Source organism: Mycetomoellerius zeteki, unplaced genomic scaffold (assembly GCF_001594055.1).
Source record: "Mycetomoellerius zeteki isolate Tzet28-1 unplaced genomic scaffold, Tzet1.0 scaffold149, whole genome shotgun sequence".
NCBI classification, from domain to species: domain Eukaryota; kingdom Metazoa; phylum Arthropoda; class Insecta; order Hymenoptera; family Formicidae; genus Mycetomoellerius; species Mycetomoellerius zeteki.
In genome coordinates this window covers 1,719,193-1,726,050 of record NW_017256436.1, presented here as the reverse complement: position 1 = coordinate 1,726,050, position 6,858 = coordinate 1,719,193, and positions in this window count along the sequence as shown.

The following is a 6,858-nucleotide window of genomic DNA, read 5'->3' as shown; positions in this document are numbered from 1 at the left end:
TGTAGAATTAAAACTTAAAAGTACACATATAATGTAATTATATAAAAATATATTTGTAGTAATATATATGTTTATCGATAACGTTATGTATAAAAAAAAAAATGGAAAAAGGGAAATGCAGGGTGGAACGTAAGATCTTCGGAATTGTTTTGTTGATATGTATTTAATAATGGATGATCACAATGTCACTTGACGTACAGACATACACATAATGAGAGTGAAACTGGCAGCCAGACTTAGCAGCCAGAACGCTGCAGCCAGGGCCGAATAGGGTATTGGGGCCCAGAAATTAAAAATTAATAAAACGCATTGAAAACCTATTAAAAGTCAGTCACACATTTCAGGTGGCGCAAAAATAGTTAAAATAAGTAAGATTTAAAATAATCTGTCAGGGGGAGGGTGACCATTATTGACAAAAAAATTAATTAACATTCAAATATTTACTATTCAGCAGCCAAATCGAACGCAAACCCGTAACGACTTAAAAAAAATCACACATACCCTACGAGACGAGTACAAAACGATGACACCCCGATCTAACCGGTTAAGGACCCCGTTGTTTATAAAAAAATTAAATAACATTTACAAACAATCTAGCAGCCAGACCAAACGCAAACTCGTAGCGACTTGAAAAAAATCACATATCTGTTGTGTCCGCTCTCGGTCAAATCCAAAATCACGACGAGGACGTGGCGGACTTCGATTCCGTCTTTCTTTTTTTGTTTTTATAATTTTTAAGGTTTTTAATTTTTTTATGTTTTTATGTTTTAAAATTTTTTTTCCTTTTCTAAAACTTATTTAATTTTTTTGTTATTTCCTACTATTACTTTTCTTTTTTGTCTTTACATTTATTTTTTATGGCTTCGGGTCTGTGGATGCAACACCTCTTTTTGCATCAGTAAGTGTAACGATGATGTGAACTGAAACACATCTGTGAAATGAAATGGAGAACTGTCTGATTTTTGTAATACTTTCATATTGAACTTTATACCCTCGCGGGTATGTTTATCGTTGTTTGATAATACGATGTTTCTGTATTTTGTGACTTTCTTCTCTATTTGTTTATTAGATACTCCATTTACAAGGTAATTGGCGATACCTTTGCGGGCAGCGGACATATCTTCTTCGCAAAATGATGTGTACGATCCGGATGCAAGGATGTATCCCCAAGTGCAGACATGTACACCACAATTCCCGCTTACATCATTATTATTCATCTTTTGTGTGGGCACGTCTTTTAGGGTGTGCAAAGTCCAGTCGTCCCATGAATTTATATTGATATATTCCTCTATAAAATCACAAATTCCACCAAATATCTTTTCATTAGGATTTCCATGCAATGAGTCATATATCACAATTGTTTTTCGTGGGTGCACTATCACTGCTAATGTCCAGTGATCTGCATGATGAATAGGTATGAGCCATACCGGGTAATTTATTACTGCGATTGCAGATGCCCACTTGTGAAACTCATTGCTTACGAACCCTTGTCTTAAAATATTTTCACAGAAGTACGTATCAAAGCAGATAATAGAGAAATTTTTTTTTTCGCGATGTTGGGTAAAAAACTAAAAAACGCATTTATGACATTGTCATCCAAATACTCGTCATTACTTTTAAATGGCATCAATGTTTTGAAGCTTTGTGGTTCAATGACAAATCCATTGATGTCTTTTTTTATATTAGGAAACCCTTGAGGGTATGTCATATTTTTATTGAACAAAACTTCATCCGCTGTTGCAATGTTATCTACATATCTGGATGGTTTGCATTTTTCGGACCGTTCTGGAGACCTCTCATCTTCGCGAAGCATGGGCTCATCATTTTCTAGATTCATATTTGTGTCGTTATCATAGACCGGGATGTTCTTAGGATACTTAAGAAATCTGTTTACTCTCTGCTTTTTGTGTCTTTGCCATGTCTCTTCAGCCGTTTCTTCGTCATCAGGGATTAATAGTTCAATTTTTCTTTTCTGTCGCGAAGTTGTGTGCGGAAACTGTCGCTCCTTCAGTCTCGCTTGTATTATTGAAAGATTTTTCGTAATAAAACGAGGTGCGGGAATGCGCGTTTCTCCGTCTAGAATGTTGTGTTTCAAAATTTTAAAATAATTTTCTATAGGAGCATTACTGTCACGACTTAGTCCGAATTGTGCAATTGCGACCGCCGACCACAAAGGGAAATACGGCAATAGAAATTCCGTTACATATTCGAAAAAGTCTGCCGAAAAGAATGGATTAGATACAGGGATGGTACTGCATCTGTTCAAAACATTTATCTTAATTTGTTGAAATGCTTGATAATAAGGCGACGCTTTTCTTTCGTATGATATTCCACTTTCTTCAGTTTCTGGTGATATGTATGAAGTAGAATCACTGCTTACATCCTCTACGATAATCTTTACGGATGAAACCAGCTGGTTGAAATCAGTATATTTGTTTTTTAAACCAAATAATGTAACGAACACAACATATACTTCTGCTGCAGCTGATACACATTCGCAATGTAACATTTTCGCCATAAGCGATGTCGCTATGAAACGTATGTGTTTCTGCTCCTTCGGGTAACACTTTTTTGTCTTTTGACATACGGTCTTAATAAAATGCGAAGAACATACATGAAGAACTGTTACCTTCACATCGGTTTTTATATTCTTCTCGTATTTATCATACATATATTGTATATACAATGATAAATTCATGCCGTTAAATGCTTTACAAGCTGACTGTAAAAGTGCTAAGCTAAAATCCGTTTCGACTTTGTTTATTTTTTGTGTCGATATTTTATTAAGATATTGGTTAAAAACGTCAAGGAAATGCTGTATTGCAGTTACGTCATGCTTCGCTGATATGAATTCAGCAATGGGCAATGGCCCTACATTTTTTTTATTACCGGGCATAATGAGTGCATAATAATAAATCGTAGCAGAATTCAGTTCTTTCGGTTGTGTAATAATAGATCCAGTTGCATCCAAATGAACGTGTCTCATCTTATCTGCAGCTAAGTGTCGCAATTGTTTTGGGTGAATAGAATGATGGATAGCGGTATTAATGAAAACTCTTGGATGTACCCATTAATTTCTTTTCCCTGAATCTGTATTTGTTGCTGATCATATAATTTCAACATGAAAATCATAAAATCTTTATCAAGATCATGTTTGGACCGATTTTCACTTGATATTTTTCTAAGGAGATCCAAACTTGGTGCTGAGTTTAAGTTTCCTGCTTTCAATATCTTCTCCTTATCACTTGCGTTAAGCATCTTCAATTTGATAGCAATTGGTGAGTGCTTTTCAAGTTCGCTAGTAATCGCTGCCCTTTCTTTGCCACGTATATGACGACGATGACGTTCCTCGGCGTGATGAACATATCGAGATAAATAAACATGCATAGTTTGGTCTTTGTGCGGACTTCGAATATTTTCCGTGATATAAAATTTAAATGCTGCGCACGTGGTGTGTTTGCAAGTTCCTGCAGCTTGAAAAAATGAATGGCCCCTACTTAATGCATCTCTACATTTATGCCATTTTATGGCTAGAACGCAAAGTGGATATTGTTTTTGAAATTCAGCATTGAATGCATCAATCCAACCTTTTCGTAAAGGCTGACCTCTGCCAACACAAAATTCTTCCCAAAAATGTTTGGAAAGAATAATGGGGCTTCCACAAACTGGTGTATCATTTTTTAAATATTTGTCCGTTTATACATGTGAAAAAGAAATATTATCGTCTATACGATCTGAAACTAAACCGTGTCTATCGTGCAGAATAATAGATGATGAAACGCGCTTATGATCCTTCTGTTCGTTGCTTCGTGAAGAATCTATTGAAAATAAAAGGTGCTCATCGCTATGAATAATTGGCGATGAAGCGTGTTCACCATATATTGATTCATTGTTTTCTGAAAGAATCGACAGCAAAAGATGCTGAGGTCTTTCGAGTCTTTGCTGTATGAAGAATCCGATAGCGAAATATCATTGTGAGAAGCATATTCTGTAACAATATCCTTATCTTCAATTATGTGGGAGACTACTGATTCTTGCGTTTGTTCACAAACTGTACGTGAATAGACATTTTGAATGATGTGGTCGCAATGTTGTCTAAATACGTAATAACATATTTTCTGGTGTTTTTTGATTGTGCGATCATCTGCATTGTATAAAATAATGCGACAAATATCTATCCATATACATTTAGTGGACTGTTTTTGCAAACGAGCAATGAAATCATAAATGTTGTCATGATATTTCTTATATATCTGACAAATAGCATTACAAATTGTATCAACAGATATAAGTGACCTGTGCGTTTTCATTGTTAATCAATAATTACTTGTCTTGAAGAAAATAAAAATACAAAAAAAAAGAATAAAAGAAGAAAATAGACGGATTATTGTGATAAAATGTTTTCATAAACATACTACAATTAATAAGCAAAAGTATAAAATATATCATCGCTAATGTAAATGTCAATTTGTAGTCACAGACTTAACCTGTGCCTTATTATAATGACATGAAAAGACGAGAGAAAAAATGTACATAAAGTACATTGATTAATATGGGAGTACTCTGAAGACAAATTTACAGCGGAGAAGGAAACAAAACAGAATAAACACTCGCAGAGAAAATCTTTCGGCGGGTCACCTCTAGATCGATCGTGCTGCTCAATAGATTAATACGTGGTAGGGCGACGATGCATGGTGGGGAGCGAGGCATGTGATGCGCGCATGCCTCGTCTCCCCACCATGCATCGTCGCCCTACCACACATTGATCGATTGAGCAGCGCGATCGATCTAAAGGTGACCTGTCACAAATATGAATCTAGAAAATGATGAGCCCATGCTTCGCGAAGATGAGAGGTCTCCAGAACGGTCCGAAAAATGCAAACCATCCAGATATGTAGATAACATTGCAACAGCGGATGAAGTTTTGTTCAATAAAAATATGACATACCCTCAAGGGTTTCCTAATATAAAAAAAGACATCAATGGATTTGTCATTGAACCACAAAGCTTCAAAACATTGATGCCATTTAAAAGTAATGACGAGTATTTGGATGACAATGTCATAAATGCGTTTTTTAGTTTTTTACCCAACATCGCGAAAAAAAAAAATTTCTCTATTATCTGCTTTGATACGTACTTCTGTGAAAATATTTTAAGACAAGGGTTCGTAAGCAATGAGTTTCACAAGTGGGCATCTGCAATCGTAGTAATAAATTACCCGGTATGGCTCATACCTATTCATCATGCAGATCACTGGACATTAGCAGTGATAGTGCACCCACGAAAAACAATTGTGATATATGACTCATTGCATGGAAATCCTAATGAAAAGATATTTGGTGGAATTTGTGATTTTATAGAGGAATATATCAATATAAATTCATGGGACGACTGGACTTTGCACACCCTAAAAGACGTGCCCACACAAAAGATGAATAATAATGATGTAAGCGGGAATTGTGGTGTACATGTCTGCACTTGGGGATACATCCTTGCATCCGGATCGTACACATCATTTTGCGAAGAAGATATGTCCGCTGCCCGCAAAGGTATCGCCAATTACCTTGTAAATGGAGTATCTAATAAACAAATAGAGAAGAAAGTCACAAAATACAGAAACATCGTATTATCAAACAACGATAAACATACCCGCGAGGGTATAAAGTTCAATATGAAAGTATTACAAAAATCAGACAGTTCTCCATTTCATTTCACAGATGTGTTTCAGTTCACATCATCGTTACACTTACTGATGCAAAAAGAGGTGTTGCATCCACAGACCCGAAGCCATAAAAAATAAATGTAAAGACAAAAAAGAAAAGTAATAGTAGGAAATAACAAAAAAATTAAATAAGTTTTAGAAAAGGAAAAAAAATTTTAAAACATAAAAACATAAAAAAATTAAAAACCTTAAAAATTATAAAAACAAAAAAAGAAAGACGGAATCGAAGTCCGCCACGTCCTCGTCGTGATTTTGGATTTGACCGAGAGCGGACACAACAGATATGTGATTTTTTTCAAGTCGCTACGAGTTTGCGTTTGGTCTGGCTGCTAGATTGTTAATAAATGTTGTTTAATTTTTTTAATAAACAACGAGGTACTTAACCGGTTAAATCGGGGTGTCATCGTTTTGTACTCGCCTCGTAGAGTATGTGTGATTTTTTTCAAGTCGCTACGAGTTTGCGTTTGGTCTGGCTGCTAGATTGTTAATAAATGTTGTTTAATTTTTTTAATAAACAACTAGGTCCTTAACCGGTTAGATCGGGATGTCATCGTTTTGTACTCGTCTCGTAGAGTATGTGTGATTTTTTTCAAGTCGCTACGAGTTTGCGTTTGGTCTGGCTGCTAGATTATTAATAAATGTTATTTAATTTTTTTAATAAACAACGAGGTCCTTAACCGGTTAGATCGGGGTGTCATCGTTTTGTACTCGTCTCGTAGAGTATGTGTGATTTTTTTCAAGTCGCTACTAGTTTGCGTTTGGTCTAGCTGCTAAGTTGTTAAATGTTATTTAATTTTTTTTATGAACAATGAGGTTCTTAACCGGTTAGATCAGGATGTCATCGTTTTGTACTCGTCTCGTAGAGTATGTGTGATTTTTTTCAAGTCGCTACGAGTTTGCGTTTGGTCTGGCTGCTAGATTATTAATAAATGTTATTTAATTTTTTTAATAAACAACGAGGTCCTTAACCGGTTAGATCGAGGTGTCATCGTTTTGTACTCGTCTCGTAGAGTATGTGTGATTTTTTTCAAGTCGCTACGAGTTTGCGTTTGATCTGGCTGCTAAGTTGTTAATAAATGTTATTTAATTTTTTTTATAAACAACGAGGTCCTTAACCTGTTAGATCGGGGTGTTAT